Source organism: Uloborus diversus, chromosome 7, assembly GCF_026930045.1.
Source record: "Uloborus diversus isolate 005 chromosome 7, Udiv.v.3.1, whole genome shotgun sequence".
NCBI lineage: Eukaryota > Metazoa > Arthropoda > Arachnida > Araneae > Uloboridae > Uloborus > Uloborus diversus.
Window position 1 is genome coordinate 47,678,822 of NC_072737.1, and position 23,868 is coordinate 47,702,689.

The following is a 23,868-nucleotide window of genomic DNA, read 5'->3' on the forward strand; positions in this document are numbered from 1 at the left end:
CAGTTTGATATGCTATTTTGTTATTTTATATTCAACCAATCAAAAGTTACAGAATTTCAAACACGCACTTTTATGGCAAAAAATGGAACACTTGCCATTCACAAATTTCAAACCGACTCGAAAGGATCGCGCACTTCCTCTTAGCTCAATGAATTCGACAATCTTGACGGACAATAAAGTATTTGTGGATAATGTGGACTACAACACAAATGATGTTGGGGGGGGGGGGGGGGGTAGTCATGAAATCGTGACTCAGTGACAAGAGGGAAGTGAAGAGTAAGAACTGTGACATCAAGCATTTTTTAATACGAATATGTTTGTGAAAAGTAGCTTGCAAAACGAACTTGGTGACAAAGAGGGAAGGGGTCAAAAATGTTGAAAAAAAAGTGTAACCTCATTTATGGACAGCCCTTTACCAAGAAATCGGACGGAGATTTGCAGAACTACGTATATGCATTTAGAATTAGCTCCATACCAATGGCATTGTTTTACGACAGTGAACTGAGGAAGTGCAGAAAGCCAGCACTTCTTCAGTAAGAAATTTGTTAGAAGTAATTAATAAGTAAACATATTTAAAGTCCCCGACCATGGGGGAGGAGTTAAAGGTGGTAAGGGGAAGTCAAATTTTGTGGTTTTCGATTATATCGGAAACGGCAGGAGAAATCTGTTTCCGAATAAAAGTGAAAGTTAACTAAATTTATTGTGAAATTTTTTCCATACATATGTCACATTTCCAGTGGTTTTTAGGTATGCGTTCTTGAAAACCAATACTTTTCGAAATAAAAAAGAATTATCTCGTTCTTATTGTCTCTGAGTGTCTGTGCCAAGCAGCCGCTCAAGGGATCTTGTGCAGCAATCATGTGACAAGGACCCTGACGGTTTTCTGTGTCTTGAAAATCCACCAGCTGAACACTTGAATTGCAGATTCAAACCTGATACCAAAGAAATACGAAGCCTATGATGCCCAATCAACGGCGACACTCAGCTGACAAGCAATCAAAAACTATGAAGTTCTAGCATGTACTCAATTTCGTTGTTCTTATTGAAATGAATATGTGACGCTATGGCATGAGAATGAAAGTTTTAATAATAGAAATAAGATAAATGTAGCTGACCGGCAGCACCTTTTTGTAATTTTAGTTTTTATTACATTATTACTGATCATATTTTGAAAGTGTTTACATGAAAACTGAACTGACAGTAATTAGAAAATGAAAATATCTTTAAGAGGACATCTTGGCTTTATTCTGAGACGGAAGGGTCATGTCACCAACAATGGAAAAGTTGTTCTAAGAAATTGGTAATGTTATTGATGTCATCGTCGTACTCTTCGTCCTGAATAAATATATATATTTTTTTTTTCAGGTCACAAGTCACTAAACTATGGGAAATGGGGAAATGGTACAAAAGTAGCCAATATGCATAAATTCATAAATTTTGATTCCGTTGTTGCAACTGTCCTTACAATGCAAGCTTGCGAAAGATTAGTTTAACGATGATTTTCTACAAGTGACGTTCTGGTCACTGTAGATTGGAACTGAAAGCAATTGGTCAAAATCATCTTCAAGACTCCATCAGGAGTAACATTCGATTCCGAGAGTTTCGGCACGAGTTGGTCATTTCTCCTTTCCCAAACCCCCAATCCGGTACTTCACCATTGAGTTTCTAGCTACAAGTGTACCTGGTGGTACGGCATAGTTAGAGATCAGTCTTGACGTTTGCAGCTACTTTGATAAATGATCTGTAACGGAACTCGTTGAGGGACTTTTCTGTCGCTAGAGCACATACTATGAGAGTTTATGTGACCCCACCAGCCTCAATGGATTCAGGGGAAGAAGAACTGTTGATATATACCTCAGATGTTGTATTAAATTTCTGGTACATTTTGACAGCAGAATGTCGTGATCAGTTGGGGATTTGGCTATCAAGAGAACAACCAGGAGGACTTCCTCTCAAATGATTGCTATCGAAGAATTTTGCCATTTGATGATATCCGTCTTCGCAATATCAACGTCAACATCACCTAAAGCTCGGAGCATATTTGTTTCGTTTTTCAACAGCTTCATCATTAGCGGATTTGTCAGCTGACTGATTATGAAAGTTGGAGAGAAATCTTCTTGTTTGACCATCGTTTCAATTTTCTAACTGACATTGATGTCCATATGGTTTATGCAGTCGTCTCTTTTTGCCTAACAGTTTTGTAGACTAGGTATCCTCAGAAACAACACATTCAAATTAAATCAATGTCGTTATCAATTTCCTTAAACAGTATGTATAGTCCTACTTTCTACACGTCCTCAGTCCACCAATTCATACTTCATATACGTAATTTTGCAAATCTTCCTCCGATTCCTTGGTAAAGGGCTGTCCATAAATAATGCCACACTTTTTTTCAACATTTCCCCCCCCCCCCTCTTGTCAAAGTTCGTTTTACCAGCTACTTTTCTTTTTCATATTCGTATTAAAAATGCTTGATGTCACACTTCTTACTCTTTCCTTCCCCCTTGTCACAATTTCATGACCCCCCCCCCCCCAAACATCATTTTTGATGTAGTAATCCACAAATGCTTCTTTATTGTCCATCAAGATTGTCGAATTCATTGAGCTGAGAGGAAGCGCGCGATCCTTTCGAGTCGGTTTGAAATTTGTGAATGGCAAGTGTTCCATTTTTTGCCATGAAAGTACGCGTTTGAAATTCTGTAACTTTTGATTGATTGAATAGAATATAACAATATAGCATATCAAATTGAATAAAATTTAAAGCTCTACAACTTTGTCATTGACAATTTTCATGAATACTGATCCTGAGAGGCACTAGGAGCAAATGTTTGACAAAAAGAGAATTTTTCCGAAAATCATCGATTTTTCATAACATATACCCTAAAAATTATTGGAAATTCGACAAATATGTGTAGAAACAGTTTTGTAGGAAGTTTATTTAGCTTGAATTTTTATTTTAAACACACTTTTTCCACCGTTTCCGACATTTTTTCAAAAAACCCAATATTTCTTTCCCCCCTCCCTCCCACCTTTAGCTCACCCCCTAGGGTCGGGGACTTTTAGTATGTTTACTTACTAACTACCCCTAACCATATTCTGAAGTCAAAAATTTATCGCATATTCCATGTACGCTACAATGTGTTCATTGACTGGACTAACATGCGTATGTTGATTAAAGAATGACGAAGGGAGGGAATTGAAATATATTGCGTAAGTAAATACTAAGTGTTCTGGTTGTTACGCAAAAGAAAATAATGCAAACAATTTAATGTTTTTATGTAGCATACATTTCGCTTTCATTCTGAAGTTTCAATTACGTATTATTTTCACTTAACAATTTTTACAGAGTAAAAAAAAAGTAATATTTAAAAAAAGTTTTAAAGTTAATTCGTACTTAGGTCAACAAAGAAACATTTTATATTAATTAGTTTCTATTGAATAATTAAAATTAATATAAATATGTAGATAAATATGTGATAATTTTTTCTCCTATATGAAACTAAAATCAATTCATTAAATTTAATTAATGAATTAATATTTTTGAAAAAAAAAACTGTATCAACATCCACAAGAAGTTTTCAAAAATGTATTGAACTTGAGTGAATGAATAAATTATTTTATTAAGGATAGAAAATTTGAGCAATGTATATTAATACGCTTAAGGATAAAGTGAACTATATGTAGAAATTTGAAAATATCACAGACATACTTAAAATTTGGTGCCATTGTTATAGAGATATCCTTACCTTTACTAATTAATATAAAGCTGAAAGTCTCTCTGCCTGGATCTCTCTGTCTGGATCTCTGTGACGCGCATAGCGCCTAGACCATTTTGCCGATTTTCATGAAATTTGGCACAAAGTTAGTTAGTAGAATGAGGGTGTGCACCACGAAGCAGTTTTTGGAAAGTTCGATTTTGTTCTTTTTCTGTGATTTTTTTTAATACCATTGGTTGATTTAATTCCTCTGCACCCAGTGAATTATCATAACATGGACAAGTAAATTACGTAACATGAACAAGCAAATTAACATAGTTTGGACGAGCAAATTAACGTAGCTTATTGGCGATAAACTCAGCATCATTATTTGAAAATATACAAGCGAACCAAATGACCTTTTAATTTTCTACTACGCACAAAGCCGTTTGGGTACCGCTAGTAAAAGTAGTTCTTACTTTATTGGTCTACTAGTTTATTAAACAAGACTTTTTGTAACTATTTGTGCTTAAAATTTTATGCTGGGCAAAATTTTTGGTGACAATCAGTTTTGCAATTTGTTTTATTACATTTGGACTACTAAATCTTGAGAAGAATAGAACTACAGTAAATAAAAATATCTCTAATAAAAGTGAAGTTTTCGTTATAATTTATTGAAACACGAGGCCAAGTATTTTACAAAATTAGTTTGATGGCTATCTTATAGAAAGTAAATTTTCTTTCTACATAAACGAGACATATTTCACCTTTAGGAATATGTTTTTAACGTTAAACAATTGATGCAATTTGCAGCAAAATCTAAAAATTTCTCTTAAGTTCGAAAATCAAAGCTAGTAAGCAACGCGTCCTCAGATCTTGGATGGATTTCGTGTCAAGAGAGGAAAAAGTGAATTATACACAAGTAGTTTTATAGTGTTATTAAAGGAAAACTGTACACTCTGCACACTTTTATTTAAATAATAATTTCATTTCATATTCCAAATGATTAATTTAAAAAAAAAAACAAATTAAATTTTTTACTACATAATTAAAATAAGTCTAATATCAAATATACATGCCTCTTTCAGCTTTGCAGATAGAACGCTAGTTTTATGGGGAATCCAGGAAAACGAGATTTTAAAATACATGTAATTCTGCTATTCTATCTTTTAGCTATGAAATATTTTATGAAATTGTAATAACTTGAAAATGGAAATGAGTCAAGCTTTAGATGGCTTTTTTTTTTTTTTTTTTTTCAAAACAAAAAAATCCCTTTCTATTTTAATTATAGATTGAAAAAAAAAGAGTTTTAACGTTCTCTTTTACTTAGAAAATTTCACAACAGTTTCACTTTACACTGAAAAAAATGTCCATCTTTTAATAATACTTTCAAATTTTTGTTCAGAAAAACACCTTTTTTTAATAACCACTAATTAAACAATTTATATATAGCCTGATTTTCTTTCTTCATCTCATTATTATTTTTTCTAAAATTATTTTTTAATTTTTTTAAAGTTTGTAAATGAAAAACAAGTATACTTTGAGATTTTCTTTTGTAAAATCTGTTTATGTTTTAATTAAAAAAAATATATATGTTTTCCGCTCCCCCCCCCCATTTTAAGTTGCATAAAAAACGCATACATCAGTTTTCATTTAGAATTTAAGTTTCTAAAAAATGTATGTAATGTATTCTAGCGAAACGAAAATGCAGGGGAAAAATGTCAAAGGTTTTAAATAGCGTTTAAAAACACTCTTGCATTTAATTTTTTCAATAAAGTTATAATTACCTCTAAAAATTCGCTGAAAATGGCTCTAGTATATGCGTTAAACTTCGTTATACACAAATGATCTTGAAAAAGTCGATGCAGGCGCAGTCTGCACTGTTATAACCATAGGTTCCAGACGAGTGAATATATTCCCCCCAAGGTGAAAGCATGGTGACCAAGGGTGCCATACTGGCCAGGAAGTAAAGCAAAGTTGCGAATGTAGCAGACAATCGTAGACAGGGGTGCCAAAACAGCAAGCAATCGCTAAATGACTTGCTGGCGCATGCGCTTCCGGCATACATTCACCATTCAACCACTTCAATATGGCGGACGAATGATAGGTTGCACTACGCGTGGCTTCTACGTCTTTCACATTGAATGAAGTACACTATTGGATTAAATCTCAACTTTTGTAGGATAATTCTTTAAAATAACAAGTAAGTACAGCTTTTGATCACTTTGTAGCTTTTAGGGCTTTCAAACATAGTTAAAAGTACGTTTAATGCTTTTCAGTTACCGTTAGTCCGTTACGATACCGTAATACCGTTAGTTGTTTATTTTCAGGTTATCGTTACTGTCGTGAAAATTCCATCATTCACACAAAACGCTACTAAATGTATCTATCATTATTGTCTTCAGTACTCGATAAGCAACATTTAATCACCGAAATAGTAACCGCAATGATATTTTCAATAATCAACAAGTGAGAACCTAAATAAAAATGATTCTTGTGCTTCGTGTAGCGAGCGCAAAAAATAAAAAAGAAATCTCTCTCCGTCTATCTTTTTCTTTTGCTTTTTCGTTCAGTGTTTGAATCATTTCCTGTTAGCGGTTATTCGATAGTGTTAGGAATTTCTTTAAATTTTTAACTGTCGAAAAATTTTATGCGTATTTTATTTTTTTGTGTTTTTGATTGAAATTTTGAACGTTTGAGAAACGATTTTGTTTTTCCGTAAATTTAATATCCCAGAATATTTTTGGCTCTTCATGTAAATAATTCATAAGTACATCTACACTTTACTTTCGGTGCGGTTATTTCTCACAAATGATCATTAACTTAACTATGATTATTCAAATAATTACTCGTCTTTAACTTTAAATATATTTGTGACAACTCTTTGATACCAAATAAAGTCTGTAGATATTTATTGTTTTATTCATTTTTAATATTACTTTGTAAAACCAAAAAAAAAAAAAACTCATCAGTACGCAGAATTTTTTCACAAGTTTTTTACCGCCCCGAGAGTTATTATAATAATTATTATTTATTTTATTTATTTTTAAGAAAAGGATAAAAATTTCACAGGTCCGCAATGTTTTTCATTTGTTTTTACCGACCCGTGAGTCAAAAGAGGTTGAGAAACACTGATGTAGAGAACGATCAGATGAATTAAAGCACTGAGCACTTCTTAACTATGTTAAAAACTCTGAAATATGGTCGAATGCTGTAATTACAAGTTTTAATCATTTCCAGTACTGAATTCATGCAATGTGAAAAGTGTGCAAAACGTAAACTATCATGAATCAAAACAAAACTATTAAAAAAAGAAAAATACACAACTGTATTAAAAAACGCACACAATACGGGGGAGGGGGGGAGAGGATCTACAGTAAGGGTGCCATTTCTCTCTCCGAAGGTTCATTCTTTTCACCCCGGCTGCCTATTTTTTAAAAGGTGCCTGTTTTTCACCCTAGTTAGAGGTGCAATTTCGGCTCCGTATTAGGTGCCGCTGGTGAACAAGCGTTTCACCCCTGAAAGGTGCCGAATGCAACCTGTAGTTTTAACAGTGTGCTGCTCAAGTTGTAAAATACATTCTGGGCATTTTACCTGGCCGGGCGTGATATCCCGACTTACTCTAATAGCTTGAAGTCATTTAGAAAACAATGATGAGAAACATTTTTCTGAATCGTATCCAACTGCAAAGTTAAATGAAATTACCAGTAAGTTGTAAAATAATCAGTTGAAAACAAATTTATAAGAGCATCTTTGAAGAGCACTTTTTATGTACGTTAAAATTTACTTTTGATTATTCCCATTGCAAGTCTCATAAAGGAATCTAAAATAATTTATTTAAAAAAAATTATGAACAAATCTCATTAACGATGATTGCTTCTGAATTGATTACTTTAGTGGCATATAATTGAATCCATTAATATTGACCTACCCTAAATAACAAGCACATATGTGCAATACACATTTTTTTTGAAAGAAGGTTACTTTCAGGATTTATATATAAAGGGTGTTCCGATTTAACCTGCAAGACCTTTATTTTCGCAACCGTTGGTCCTTGATGCATACTGCCGTGCTAAGCGCAAAAATCGTATCTGCAGCTGAGTTCAAAATAAGAAATTGCCATTTGAAGTTGTGCTGCTCCATGTATTTGATTCAAATGGAATTATTGTAGATTTTTTTGAAGAATGTTCTTCATCGGCATATGACCATAAAACATTGTATTTAGGTGAAATATGTAACAAAGAACCACCTGGTGACCGTAACTCAATTTTGATAGGTGCAGATACGACTTTTGTGCTAAGCACGGCAGCATACTTCCAATTTCAAAAATGTTAAAAATCAAATGCGGAGTTCAGGTATTGAAAGTTTAAAGCAAAAATAAAAATGAGTCAAAATATAAAAAATTTAACTTTTCAAACGGGCCGCCCCAGGTCCCCTAACTCCTATTAAGGGAAATATTCTCCATTGAAAAATAATTCCAACACAAAAAATTTGAAATCAGTACGACCAATATTTACCAATGTATGAAAAGCAGCGTTTTATGACTTACACCAATTTACACTCGCCGGTAATAAGACCTTTGGGGGGAGAATATAGCAGTTAACAAGTGTTTAAAATTATATGTGTGCATAGAGTGCGGTTTTTCAAATTGTTCGAGGTTTTTCAGTGTGTTTTTGCGTATCACGGGATAACATTTACATTTATTACCTGTCATTCTTCATTACAACCTGTCATTCTTCTGAAAGAGCGATAAGTTAAAATCTCATCTTCTGTATGGTCCCTTAAAACTTTGAACTGGAATATCACTTTGAATTTTGGTCGCACAAATGTAAGGTTTTTTGTGTCTTTAATAGTTCTTAATGGAGATTATTTCTCTAAACATAAGTTAGGGAAACTGGGGGACCGTATAAAAAGTTTTTTTTTATTATTTTATGACTCATTTTTATTTTTGCTTCAAACTTTCAATACCTGAAGTTCGCATCTAATTTTGAACATTTTTGCAATTAGAAGTATGCATCTAGAACTAACGGTTGCGAAAATAGAGGTTTTGCAGGTTAAAACGGAACACCCTGTATATTTATTTATTTTTTTTTCCTTACAATGGTTTGCTTTCTGATTGGATTTGAATGGGGAGCTTTACTTTTGTTTTGTTGCAAAATAAACTTCAAATTATCCGGCATGCCGGAAAATTCGAATTTCCCGACATGCTGGTCAATCTCGCTCTTTTTCGGCATGCCGGATAATGCGGGGTAATACGGTAACTTGCTACAGTATCAAGAGATTGTTCTGGGCTCCGTTAATCTGGAAACGTTGTAGCCGAGTTGAAGGTGAAACAACGAATAAAGTAGAAGAGAATATCTTAACACTGGTAGGCATAAATATTTTTCACAACAGTGAGAAGCCTTCATTTAACAAACTTGTAGCAATTTAGGAAACTTTTAACCAAGATACTTGTCTTTCGCAGATAATTTTAACTAATATTAAAGCTCCATATCTCACATCAGATAAACAATATCAGTAGAAATGCCTATTCAACTGATGTTTGTTTAATAAAATTTGAAAATCGCCCGTCAAGATATGACGGATGAAAATTGCTTCTACATTTGATAGAAGCAATTGCCTGTTTGGTGATATTTTGATAATTGAAATTTTAACCGTAACTCCAGTGGATTAACCCTAAACTCCAGTAGATAGCGTTCATTGTTGACCACTTTTTTGTTTCTTCATTCCCTTGAAATGACAGTCTTACCAGTAAAACAATTAAGTTACCGGATCCAGTTCAGCTTTGTCGCAATAAAGCCTTTCCCTGAATTTTAAACATTACCAAAACATACGTATTGTCAAATTACTCGTATCATGCCGTGGTGTGAGTTTCATTGTTGCTGAGGTCAGGAGCATTATTCAATCATTGGCTATTATATATATATGAGGATTATTTATTTCAAGAATAAACCGTTTTACAGAGGGGAAAAAATGAATATTCCTCAACAGCTTCAGTAACTTTTTTTGTATATTTAAAATAGGTACACAACTTACTATGTAATATACTTGCTTTTGTTTGCAAACACCTAAAACTGCATTCTCAATAGGTATGTATACTCAAAGTAATAAACATATTATCTTTCTTAAACAAAATCTCAAGGAGCATTCAAACAACATTTTTCACTGTTCTTAAGGTGACAAGGGTCTTTCAGATGAGTAAATTTAGTCAAAAAAACTGTTTTCTTTTTATTACATTTCTAAAAACTGGACCTTTAACTGAACCTTTTGCAAAAACATTTTTTGAATCGGTGAAAAATTGACGAAGTTCTGACACTTTTTGTAGTAGCAACGCCCTTTTTTTTAATTTTCGACTCTCCTTCCAGCTGTCAAATTAAGTTTTGTTCCACGCTAATTAGTAAATTAGTTTTATTTTACTTTTTGAACCCCTAACATAAATCATAAGATCATATTTGTTTTGAATTTGTATGAAAAATTAAATTATTTATTTAATAATGAAATTTTTCATCAGTAAAACAGTTAATGTTGATTTTCCCAAAATATCAATTTTGGCATGCTTACAAATTTCAAACTATTCCACTGTAATGAATTACAACTTAAATTTGCTAAAAATATTATGCAAAGTACCTGAGAGGGTTTTTAACATTTTGAAGGGAAAGATTTTTCTTTTTCGTTAGCTGTGTCTAAAATATTTGCTATATTTTATTGAAGTATGGACATATTTTACCAAAAATGTCTAGTTTTTGTGTTTTTCTCTAATTTTTATTTTTACCACAACATTTTGAAAAAGTACACCCGACATTTTATTTTCTGTTGTTTTATGTATCATATTTTGCTAGTATTTTGTCATTTTGATGAAATTTCAGGCGCGAGTCGTAATACGAAAAATGCGTTAAAAATTCAAATTTGAAATTTGAAAAAAATTTAAATTTATAAATATTTTTATAACATTTTGTATTTGTGTAAGTATTAGCAACATATAACTATGCTGCAAATTTCAATGAAATTCGTTGAAAATTACTGTAAAAAAGATTGATAGTCCCTTGTCACCTTGAGTAATACCAGCAAAAACTTGGTTCAAAACTCTCCCTTAGCATTAAAGTTTCCTATAGAAACATTCCAAAACGAGTTGATGATCACGTGACTTCCTTTTACTCCAATTAAATGTCATTTTCCCATTATTGGCAATTTTAATGTGATTCAATAGCTTCCTCTCTAAATTTCACCAACAATGGCCAAATTGAAACCAGATTTAAAAAAAAATCGCCAAATTTGTCACCAAGTTGGCGACAAAACTTGGCGACGAAAGGACTGACGATATATCGCCAAGTGTCTGCCAAATTGTGACACCACTTGAATTTACATCGGAAATTAACAATGATTTCCCCCCAAAAAGGGGCAAAAGACTTCTTTAGAAACACCCGAATGCAACCAAAAGGAGAGGTGCACAACTAGACCCCACTAGGAATCTACGTACCAAATTTCAACTTTCTAGGACATACCGTTCTTGAGTTATGCGACATACATACGCACATACGTACATACAGACGTCATGAGAAAACTCGTCGTAATAACTCGGGAATCGTCAAAATGGATATTTTGCGTGTCTATACGTTCTTAGGCACTTATCCATGGGAGTCAAGTAGAAAAAAACTCAACATTCATTCGGGGGGTGAGCAAAATGGAAATTAAGGTCTATTTTCGAGTTAAAAATTTTCGCGAATGCAATACTTCCTTTTTTGTAAAAGGAAGTAAAAAGGTTCCGAAAAGATAGCTTTTACAAAACTCTATAGATTCATTTCTCACAAAAGTATTTCTTAAGAATTTAAAATCATTGCTTTAAATCACTCTAAACGTTTCAAATGGTGCAGTTTTTACTTCCTTTTACACAAAAGAAAGTATTGTATTCGCGAAAAAATTTTCACTCAAAAATTGGACTTAATTTCTATTTTGCTCACCCCCGAATGAATGTTGGTTTTTTTTTTTTTCGACTCGACCACACGTGGATAAATGCTTAGGAAGGTACAGACACCCGAAATATCCATTTTGACGATCCCCGAGTTAATTACAACGAGTTTTCTCGTGACGTCTGTATGTACGTATGTGTGTATGTATCTCACATAACTCAAAAACGGTATGTTCTAGAAAGTTTAAATTTGGTACGTGGACTCCTAGTGGGGTCTAGTTGTGAACCTTCCCTTTTGGTTGCGTTCGGATGTTCCTAAGGGGGTCTTTTGCTCCTTTTTGGAGGGAAATCATTCTTAATTTCGATGTAAACTCAAGTGGTGTTATAATTTGGCGGACACTTGGCGATATATCGCCAGTCTTTTGGTCGCCAAGTTTTGTAGCCAACTTGGTGACAAATTTGGCGTTTTTTTTTTTTTTTTTTTTTTTTTTAATCTGGTTTTGATTTGGCCACTGTTGGTGATATTTAAAGAGTAAACTATTGAATCACATTAAAATTGCCAATAATGGGAAAATGACATTAAATTGGAGTAAAAGGAAGTCATGTGATGCACACATCAACTCGTTTCTTCACATATTAGTGGAAACGTGATCTAAGAAGTGCTAACTGCAAATGGCACTTGATTATTTAACAACGAGAGAAACAGCACATTAATTTAGCATTTAAAAGTTAGCAAACTTTTAAAGCATGCAAAAAATGTAATAATTATCGAACTAATCCTTAACTATTGACGTGATTGTTTTGTGGCGTGAGTTAAGCGGTGGGGTGTTATACTAACCTCAACATTACATTTCTTTTTTAACCCCGCAAAAGTTACCAAAATAAAGTAGGAAAACTTACAATAACTTTTCTATTGTATATGAACAGAAATACAACTGAAAGTACCACAAGTGACCCAGACATGCATAAAAAGCAATATATGAACATTTTAAAAGATTTTTAAATACCAAAGTGCAATTCCTCTAGGTTATTTGACACCCCACCTCACCAATTAAAGATACATGTGTTGCAAACTAACATAATTCAAGTTGGTTTCATTTATAATAATCTTTCCAAATCTTTAGCATCACATCTTTTAGTAAATACAAAAGTGAAGTTCGTCTAGGTTATTCGACACCCTACCTCACCAATTAAAGATAAATTGGTTGCAAACTAACATAATTCAAGTTGGGTTCATTTATAATAATCCTTCCAAATCATTCCACGCCTTTTAGTAGATGAATTTCGTGGGGGAAATGAAATAAAGTATTATCACCATCGCCATATGCTCGACAATTGATTTTACTTTCACCAAATATGCCCAACAAATAACATAATTGAATTAATAATATTAAACTCGGCCGATTTTCTTACACGACCAAAAAAATCCTGGTGACATCTGGTATTTTGACATCTGTTATCCACTACCAGCAATCATTAGTTGGATAAGTTTTTTTTATTCCCTTACCTTTCTCCCAATATTTCCTCATGATTTAATTTTTTCTATAGCATTGATTTTTACTGCTCTCCTGCCCCTTTTCTTTCTGTCTTTGATCAATGATTTTGCACTGAGATAATCTTTCTCCCTTTTTCATTTATCAAAGAGACATTGAGATTTCTTTTTCCTGAATGAAAAGAAACGATATAATTATTTCGTAAAAGAGAAGATCCATCAATGACTGTTGCTAGCTGTTTTCAATTAATAAAAGCCTTTTCTTATGATGTCACTTTTTTAAAATGTCAAAAATTGGTTTAAATAATGACTTTTCAAAAGTTTTCGATTGTTTTCTTATGTTAGCATTAAACGATACATTTCATACAAACAAATGTTTTGTTACAATTTTCATATAAAGATTTTATGTATCATCATCAAAGTACTGTCTGCAGTGTACTCTGCGGTTTCGCTACTGTTTATGCTCTTATAATATCCTTAGTGCACTAATTTCAATATTCTTTTCAATGGCATGGTCTCACTACATCGGGATTGAATAGGTTCAAAAAATCATTAATGTTTCCCCCTATCTGGCTTACATTCATGATAGATTTAAAACAAAAACTATAAATATATTTTATTACGTATTTATATCAATACAAATTTGGTATAATTAGCAAGGAATAAACAAAAGTTACATCATTGTATGGATGGCAAAGGAAGACTCCCTGGTGGCGACTATCTTTTCAATGGCACAAGGCAAAAGGACCCTCGGAGTTCTCTTCAATGTAGCAGGCAAAAACAATCATTAACTGACTAATCAGTGGTCACCTTAAATCTTTCGAACGGCGACAAGACTTTTACAACCTGCACCAAGTACTGTACTTGCTATACCGTTTTCGACAATATTCTCGATTTTTTTTTTTTTTTTTTTTTTTTTCGAGATTCTCCAGGCACAATCTGTATTCTACACTGTAAGGAATTTCCGAAGTGTTTTTTTTTCCCCCAATAGCTGGCAGCAAGAAAAAGTTACAAAAAACAAAATAGCAAAAATAAACACAATACACAGAACAAGGAACAATACAGGAACAATGAAGTGAAATATTTAGCTGCCGATACGCTCTCTTGCTTCCCAATAACGGTCGCACAGGTTACGTCTGGAAAGCTGGGTGCAAGTGTGCATGTCCATTTCTCCGTTTGAGTTACAAGGAAGACAATTGAGACTCTCGACAATCCTCAAACGGTGAAGATGCTTTGAAAAACAGTCATGGCCGGTTAAAAGTCGAAGCATGGCTACTGACTCTGCTCGGTGCTAATGGGACAAAATCATGGTTTATAAACCAAACTTTGTGGTTGCTTCTAGCTTTTAGGTCTTGCCAAAAAAATATCCTTTGATTTTTTTCTGATAAATAATTTTATTGCATAATTCCGAAATGTTACAACTTACTTTCGGGCAACATTCCTAAATTTCACAGGTTTTCAACAATATCCTCTGAAATTCAAGTATCTTTGCGAAACGATTTTTTGAATTGCTTTAGAAGAAACCCGGGTAAAGTGAATACCACGGACAAAGCAAATATTGCCTATAACTCCCAAATTCTTCGTTGGCCGGCAGCCATGTTGTGATACAAAGATCGTCTGAGGCAGGCAGCCGTGTTGTCATAGCAAAGGTCGTCTGTTGGCACTCCGGCAAACACGTTAGGACGAGTTTGCGTAACGCGGGCCCAGTGAGCAGACAGAATGTGTTTTTGGGAAAACAATTTTATTTTACAGAGGTAACTGTTTCGTTTGTAACTTTAATATTATTTAAGACATGCTCTTTGTTATGAGTAGGATTTGATACATTATTATGTAGCTTTCAAGTATCCGTAGACGACGAGTTTAGGTGCTCTGGTTTTTTAGTAATTTGAGATAACCTCAAAAATGTACCAAAAGGGCAAGGCGGATTGGGCAAAGTGGATATTGTATTACTTTGCACGGTCATGACAAATACAGTTTTATGGAATGATGTACTTTTTTGTTTCTCCCTCCCCTCAATTGTAGATGGTGTATAAATATATTTTATTTTTCAAAAGAACAACACGAGGATCCTGCAGTAGAGAAAATATACATGCCGCTATAAATTGTGTTTGGCAGGAAAATCGATTAAAGGGACGGCATAAAAATAAATTAAAAGATACGGCTTGGCTTATGCTACACTGTATCGACATGTCAAAAGTGGAATTGCTTCTCCACAGTTAAGTCGATTCTGTCCTATATTCACGGAGGATCAAGAAAATGAAATGGTAACTTATCTACAAAATATGGATGCGGTGTTTTTTGGCCTTAATCGGGATGAATTTATGAGTCTAACATTTGAGTATGCAAAACACAACCATTTACACTATCCTGAGAGCTGGGATAAACATAACAAAGCAGGAGAAGACTGGCTGCAATGAATTTTATCACGTCATACTAACTTGACTTTAAGAACTCCAGAATCGACGAATGTGGCGAGGGCAAGAGGATTTAATCGTAATAATTTTGTTTGTAATAACTACAATATTTAGCATAGGAGCAAAAAAAATGCCTTTTGAATATGTTCCTTTAATTTTCGGTAGTTATTTTATTTTCAATGTTTAGTTCCATGACAAGTAATATTGCTGTTCGCTTTGCCCTAGTACCGTATCCCCTTTACCCGGGGTGCTGGGCAAATGGGATATTCATGCCATTGTTGGAAACTGGCCATATATCTTATAGTTTAATTAATATTAAGGACAACTGGCATTGCATCATGTAAGTTCATTAAATGAAGACAGAATACAAAAATTTGTTTCAATTTCCCCAGTTATAACTAAACAACAATAATCAAGAAAAGCATAAGTTATTCGCGTTGCCCGGGTTTCCCTTAAGTTGCATGAATGCGGACTTCTCACTGTTGTGAAAAATATTTTCAGCAACCAGTTCAATGATTACCAGATCTTATTTATTAAGTCATTCACATTCAGTTCGTTTATGATCCGTCCAGATTGACTAAGCATCCAATGGGATTGACTAAGATTCCAATCTGAATTCTATAGATTGCGAAAATTACAGGCAAGTAAGATGCTTAGTACTTACCTGTAATTCTGTCTTTACTTTGGCCATATAGTTGCAACGATGCTTTAGGAGTTCTCCTGGTGAATCAAGCAGGTGTCAACGCATTATTTTCTCTGAAGGTTCTTTTTTTGTTCTAAAGAGATGACTTGCTTTCACAGGGAACACTTCTGAATTCTTCAGAAGTACTCCAAGATTGTTTTAGGAAGGTTACTGACTTTTAGCGGAAAACGTTCCTGTTTTCTGCAAGATATGTTAATGGCAGAAATTGCGCACATCAGCTGTCCATTATTTTCCAGAAAAGTTTCTGAACTGTTTCTACAATGCAGCCTATCTGTTCCCAACCGGTAGTTCGCTAACCCTTGAAGGTCCGCTAGAAGTACAGAGGTGATTCGCAAAAATAATGTTATAATGGTGAAATTTTTACATGTTTATTTGAGATAAAGTCTCAAGTTCAAGCTTTTTTTTTTTTTTTTTGAAGTGATAACTTCTTATGGGAGGGTAAACCGATTTGTGACATAACGCGCGTAACGGCGCAACTCTCGTCTGGCATTCCTTTCGTTCGCGCATACGACAGAAGCGCGCATGGTCGGGGAAGTTTTGTTTCTATACTCTTTGGGTCAGCTTTTAGCGTTAAGTGATAGTAGAAAAAGCAATGAAACTAACGGAAGATGGATGATCGTCGCAACATAACGTAATCTCCTAACGAGTTTATTAATATAATATAATACCAATAACATTGTAAACAATATATATTCAAAACAGCATTTAATCTTTAAATTTATTTGTGCCGACATCAAAACTAATGTTTCAAAGTAGTCTGAATATTGATCAAAGAATAAAATTAATTTTCATTTAGAGCAATTTTGAAGTCGGTTCTTTTTTTTTTTTTTTCGAAATTGTTTTTAATAAAACTCTAACCAGCAAGAACCTTTCTCTCTCTCTTACGTATTCAAACGTTCAATATTTATTTACAAACTATTATTTTAGGGCTATTCAAATGGAAGTCGTTGCAGATGTGCATCAAGATCAGCAACAGACGCAACAACACTCGCAACAAAATATACAATCAATCCAAACACGATCTTCAAATGCTAAACGCCAAAGAAGACACAGGGAAAAGAAAAAAGCTGATAAAAAGAATGCCGTTCATCTACAGCAAGAACAACATGATGTTCAAATAGATAAACGCCAACCACAATCTCATGCTAAACGCCAAAGAAAATTAAAAAATTATTACTTGAACGACAATAGCAACAACAACAAATGGAAGGCATTGATGCAATTATAGTGCTGAGTAATACACCACATAGATGTTGATTACATGTTAATAATGCTACAAGCTTTAATACGGCTACACAAAACGATATTGGTGAAGTGTGTATACTGGAATGTTTCAATGAAGCAAAGCAACAAATTATTATTGCCAACATACATATATCTCCAAACAAATGTATTTCAAGTATTATTCAATTTATTCATAAACAGCTTTTAAATTATACGCAAGAAGGTTATGCTTTACTTAATGAAGATTATTATTCAATTCCTTTAATTTTAACCGGATATTATAATGTTAATTTTGCCTCTGATCGAGCTAAAAATTTAGTATCGTTTTTACAATCCAAATAACAACTACAAATGATTGATAAGCCAGGAGAAGCCACTGCAAGTCACGGAACTGTATTTGATGCAGTCTTTGCAAGATTTTTAGATAACATACACTGCAAAAATTTCGTTGCTTATTATAGCTACCATAAGCCAATTGTTACTTTCATAGGATTAAATAATGATAATAATTTAATCGTATGAAAGTTATCACTACTGCCGAGCGTCCCGTGACGCACATTTTTTTTTTTTTTAACAATCACGATTGCTAATTGCTTTCATTTGACTGTTTTGATGTGCTATCATTTCATTTTCCCACCAGCACCCTCCGCAGCAGCACCGTCGACCGGCTCCTCATTATGCTGCTCCTATAGCGAAAACCGTCTCCAGGTTGTATCCATATATTACACACACACGCTTACATACACACACCTACACACACACGCATACATACAAACACCTACACAAACACACACACACACCTACACACAGCTACCCACACACTCATCCCTGCACACAGACACAAACACATATGCCTACACAAACACACATACCCCCCACACACAACACACGCACGCCTACATACACACACACACACACTCGTGATTGCGAAAAACATAATTTGAATTCAGGATGTCAAAATTCAAATTATTTTTTTTATAATTATTATTCATTATTTATTCTTTCATCTATTGCAGACTCGGTTGTCTTTGGGTGCTTTTGTTTGCGCTCGTGCTGACATATTTCGTAAAGTTAAAATATAAGTCTGGTATTTCAAGGCACAAACTTCAACTTCTGAACGCAATGTATTTAGATGAAAGATAAATGCTTTTGTTTTTCTCAGTAGCTTTTGATAGGAAAATTTGATTAAACTTGATGCAAAGATAGCGTAGAGCACACATGAACGTCTGAAACATCTTAAGTTAGTTTTTGATGCCAAGTTTATTTCAAATTTTACTGTGACGAAGAGCTATAGCTCTTCTTTTGAGCTAGGCCGAGAAGGCGAGAAGTGTAATCACGCTGATTTTTGTTGCTGTTTCTTCATTACTCTAAACCGGCAATTCTCAAAAGGGGATCCGACAGACCGGCACCAGTCTGCAGAAAAAGATGACCGGTTCTCAGAGATTTTTGCTTGTCCATGCTACAGATTTTCCTTGCTTAAAGTAAAAAAGAAAAGAAAGAAAGAAAGGAAACACCATAACAATAATAACATCCAATACGAAATCAGTTACGTGAATTTTGAGATTAATTTTCATAATTTTCTATGATTTCTCAGGAGTGTTTATTGCTTATGTATATTTTTTACAATAATTGTTTACCTTAATATTTAAGTGTTGGTGGTAACAATTCTGTACTATCAAGTTTTTTTTATGAATGTATTAGTAAAGTTTATTTTATGCACATTCATTTATTATTATTTATTACTTTGTAAAAAAAGGGGGAATGAATCCTCAGCCGTTCGCAAATATTTTTCACAAGTTTTTAACGGCCTCCGACTCTTTTTTTGGCTAGAAAAGAAAGAAAACAGAAAAAAAAAGAGGAAGGGGATCCTCATCGGTCTCAAAAAAAAAATCACAGGTTTTTTACGGTTCGTGAACAAAAGGATTTTTTTTCATTTTTTGAAACAAAATAAAAGAAAATGAAAGAAAAAAATGAAAAAGCATCACCGGGTCCGTTGATTTACCAGAAAGCTCTTGCTACGTGTCAAAAAATGTTGAGAAACGCTTACCTAGACTAATATGTACTAATAGCTTTATTGATGAAAAAGAGAAAAATGATCAACAACCTAAAAAAAAATCATAGGAAGTGTGAGAAAGAAAAAAAAATTCTTTATAGAAAAAGTTCCTTAGTGAAGTTTGAGACAGTGTCACCGTACGCCGTAAAGCACGGTCACCTTTATGCCGTACAGTGTACGCCGTAGAAAAATCACGGAATTAAACCATTAAAACTAATTGGCGCTGTATGTAAAAAAAAGAAATTAAATTGGTGCAGAAATCTCTCTTCTTGTATAAGCGATCACAGAAAGATTTTGTCCGTAAATGATACACTTTATGTAATGATAAAGGTTACTTATAGGAGTTTCTATTAATTTTCAAAACTCAAATAAAATCAAAAATAACTACTCATTTTATTCCGCACCTTTAGCATAAGGACAAGAAAGTTCTTCTGCACTCAAACTTTTAATGTACTCGAAATATTCTTATCAAACAACTTGATTCGTAGTTCTTTTCAGGAAGATATAAATTTAGATACCTTTTGACATTTACTAGAAGAAAAAATATCATTTAGTTGATCTGATACATTTTTTCTAAAAGGTATTTTTAAAGATCATTTTTCCATAGACTTCTGATTCAGTGTTACAAATAAATGTACTGTTCTGTCAGTGAAATATGTTTCAAAGTTTTCTATCCGTTTGGACAAACTTTCTGGGCAAAAAAAGGATAAATAAATACGGAACCAAATTAAATGCTGTGCCTAATGTAAGAGACACATTTGAGTCAAACTTTGAACTTATTTATTCCATGACCATACATTTAAGATTTTTTCAAAGCTGGCTGAACTTCAAAGAATTATCACTGGGTTGGTTCTGTTGAATTTATTTTGCAATCATTTTCTAGAAATCATTTTACTTTGTAGCAATGTTTGTACTTCTATATTTTTGAATTATTATTCATTAATTCTTAAACTAAAAATATTACATCAAATTTTACTGTGAGTGTGTGTGGGAGGGTGCTTGTTGCTTATTAATTAGTGCTCAAGGGGTTCGCCAACTTCGTTCGGATTATGGAAGGGGTTCGCAAAAGGGAAAAGATTTGGAACCACTGCTGAAGACTATTGCTCTTTATATGCTTTCTTCGAGTACAGTAACTCTCTAAGATATCTTTGAGCCAGTACGGAAAACTTCATATTTTTCCACCACATATTTTTTAGTTCGTTTGAATTAGAAGTAAACTAAGACTCCAAGTAATTCATTCTTTCCGGCGAGGTCATAAAAAAAGAATTCTGCTCTTTGGGCTTTTAAAATACAGTTTACCTGAAAAACCTCTATTATCTTAAACTTTAGATACACACTTCCAATTGCAAAAATAATCAGAATGCGAGGCAGAGTTAAGATATTGAAATTTCGAAGCGGTAAAAAAATGATGAAAAAATGCATGAAAGAACAATTATCCAAAAAAAAATACATTATTACGAGTAATATTCACCAATGTATGAAACGCTGCGTTTTGTGATTTGTACTAGTGCACCTTTTTGGGTTTCAGGGGCCATTAGAGGCATAACATCTTTTTCTCAAATTGTAGTAGTTTTTTGTAGAGTATTTTTAAGTATCAAATTGTACCATTTCCTTTTATTTTTCGATAGTAAAGAAAGAGATAAATACATCATAATGTTTTTTTTTTTGATCCAATAATTACCGTAGTCCAACACCTAACCCAATTACCCCTTACAACACTAAACATTTTAATAACTTAGTTATAACTTTGACGGCATTTTTTTTCCCCAGTTTTCTGTCACGACAATTTTTTTGACAGAACAAATACTCTTTTCGTATTCACATTATTCAACCTATCTAAAGTGATGTTAAGATAAATTTAATAACGTAGAGAAACAAATAGGCAGCATAAAAATAGCTGAAAAGAATGTATGAAAGAAGACTTTATAAGCAACTAAATAGGAATGAACAAACTCAAATTAATTTGAAAAGTCCTTTTTCCCAGCAGTTTCTTGCGACGCAAATTTCTGTTTCATTGAGCGACACAAAAGATAAAGCAGGAGAACTTTGTAGTGTTTTTTATATTTTTACTATTACAATCTTTAGAGGAAATAGTGTTTTCAAATGAAATGATTAATGATATTTTTTTTCAATTAATATTTCTCCATCCTTTGAAACTAGTTTTTTTACTTTAATAATAATATTGAATTTTTTTTTTCGAAAGATCTTTTTATTCATTGTAATATTCCAGAAAATATGCATTGTGTTGCTTTTGAAGGGCATAAAAGATGAAAAATAATGCTTATGAAATAATACATTTTATAATTTTTGTTTAATATATTGAAATAAAGTTTCATGACTTGAAAAACAAATATTACTAATTTTCAAGTTTTCTTAATCAGATGCATAAATTTCATTTAAGCATGAATAGTGAATTTCTAGTTTCCTGCTAATAATAGTTTCCAATCGTCAAGGATAAAGTTGTCCGAAAACTATTTTAAACGGTTTCCTGTCAAAAATGGTTTAAAAGCAAACCTCAGTCCATTATTACACAATTTTGTTAACTTAATAATCATATTTTCTACAGTTTTCTGCTTCCAAATCATAATCACGGTTTACAACCAGCAGCTTTTTTAGAGATGTGTTTGAGGGATAGGGTTTATCCAAGTAAGGTGACAAATCGGGTAAGGTGACGAATTTATCAGTTTTGTAATTTTTTCCCTAACATTAACATCTTCCAAAGTTCCTTTTGATACTGAAGTGTTGGATAACGACGTTGGGTTCTGAACGGAATGTTTTACGAGCCGTAACCAGCAAGATTTCATTTTAATTTTTACTTTACAACGTAAAAATTTTTAATATAAAAGGTTGATTCAAATCCATGATATACACTATAACTTCCGCTGTGTTGCAAAGTTATTGACTCGATGCTAACAGTTATTGACCTCAAAACTTGACCTTTCTTTACTTTGAGATGGTTTATCGTTGAACTGAAAAGAATAACCCATACTGATGGAGATAAGCCTTGAAACCAGGTAATGATCATCCTTTCCACCTCGCGAGGCAACGAAAATTTACTTTTGACTTGTGGCAACAGTGTAAAAAAATAGAACAAGATTTTGTTTATTAAGATGAAGATGATATCTTAAGAATTTTGCCATTTTAATTGAAAGCATTTAAATTAGATAAATGTAAATAGTGTCAATAAATGTGTTTTTTAATATAAGCTTTTTCTTTCAAGAACGTCATGAACTTTAAGACAATTGGCTCAAAATTAAGTAGAAAATTTGTTACGAGACGGTAACATATACTGTTTTATGTCATTCTGAGTGCTATACCAGGATTTGCAGTTAATCCTTTAGTTATTTCCGAGGGACACTTATGGTTTTAGCAGTTATCTAGACAGAGAGAAGGAGGAAAAGCAACGAAAATAAAATTTTCGACTGAACTTGGCCTTCACAGCCGTGGGGTGTCCCAACATATTTTTCATCCTATTATGTACCTAATATCAAGAGTCATCCATACTTAAAAGAAATAAGTAAAACATAGTTAGAAGTAAAAAAATCATATAGTCAACAACAGATCTTCAAACCTTTCATTTTTACTGCAACAAATGAGATATAAAGAAAACGAAACATCATTTTTTTTATCATATCACTTCTAACACTTTCTAAAATTTTCGTGAACATTGAATATATCTAGTAAGAGAAGCAGGCCATCTTTAGTGCTTCCACCTGATGCTGCCATTGAGAACTTTGAATTAAACATTATGGAAAGTAAATATATTTCAAAATTGTCTTCTATTAAAACCTATGAACGTTTTTACACACTGCAAATAATCAAACACTTTTTGAACACTTTTTGCACAAGTACACTTGTCTCCTTTTTGAGAACACTATTTTTGTAATAGTTATTAGAACCGTTTTGAGAACACATGTCATAATACTTTTTGAACGCGTACACTTGTCCCCTTTTTTAGAACACTTTTTTCGGTCAGTTTTCAAAACACTTCTAGAAACACTGTTCGGAACATGTATTTATTTTTTAGCGCACTTTTTAGACATTTCATGGATAGTGTAAAAGAATGGTTTTTGAACACTTACTTTAAACATTTTGTGGCACACGTTTTAGTACAGTTTTTAGGATATGTTTCGGAACAATTACGGATCACTAATATCCTCCCGGAATATGTGCTACCCAAGTTTAAAAGAAGCTTATAAAAAGAAAAAATACTCACTAAATTCACTTTTATTGAGACTGCAGGCTTGATGATGGGTTCAGGCTTTGAGTGAATATGATTATTAATCTGTATTATTACTATGAAAATTTAAAATCTAATGACAAATCAAAACCAATTGAATAGTTTACAGCAAAATGACAAACGAGCAAAAAAAAGTAGCAG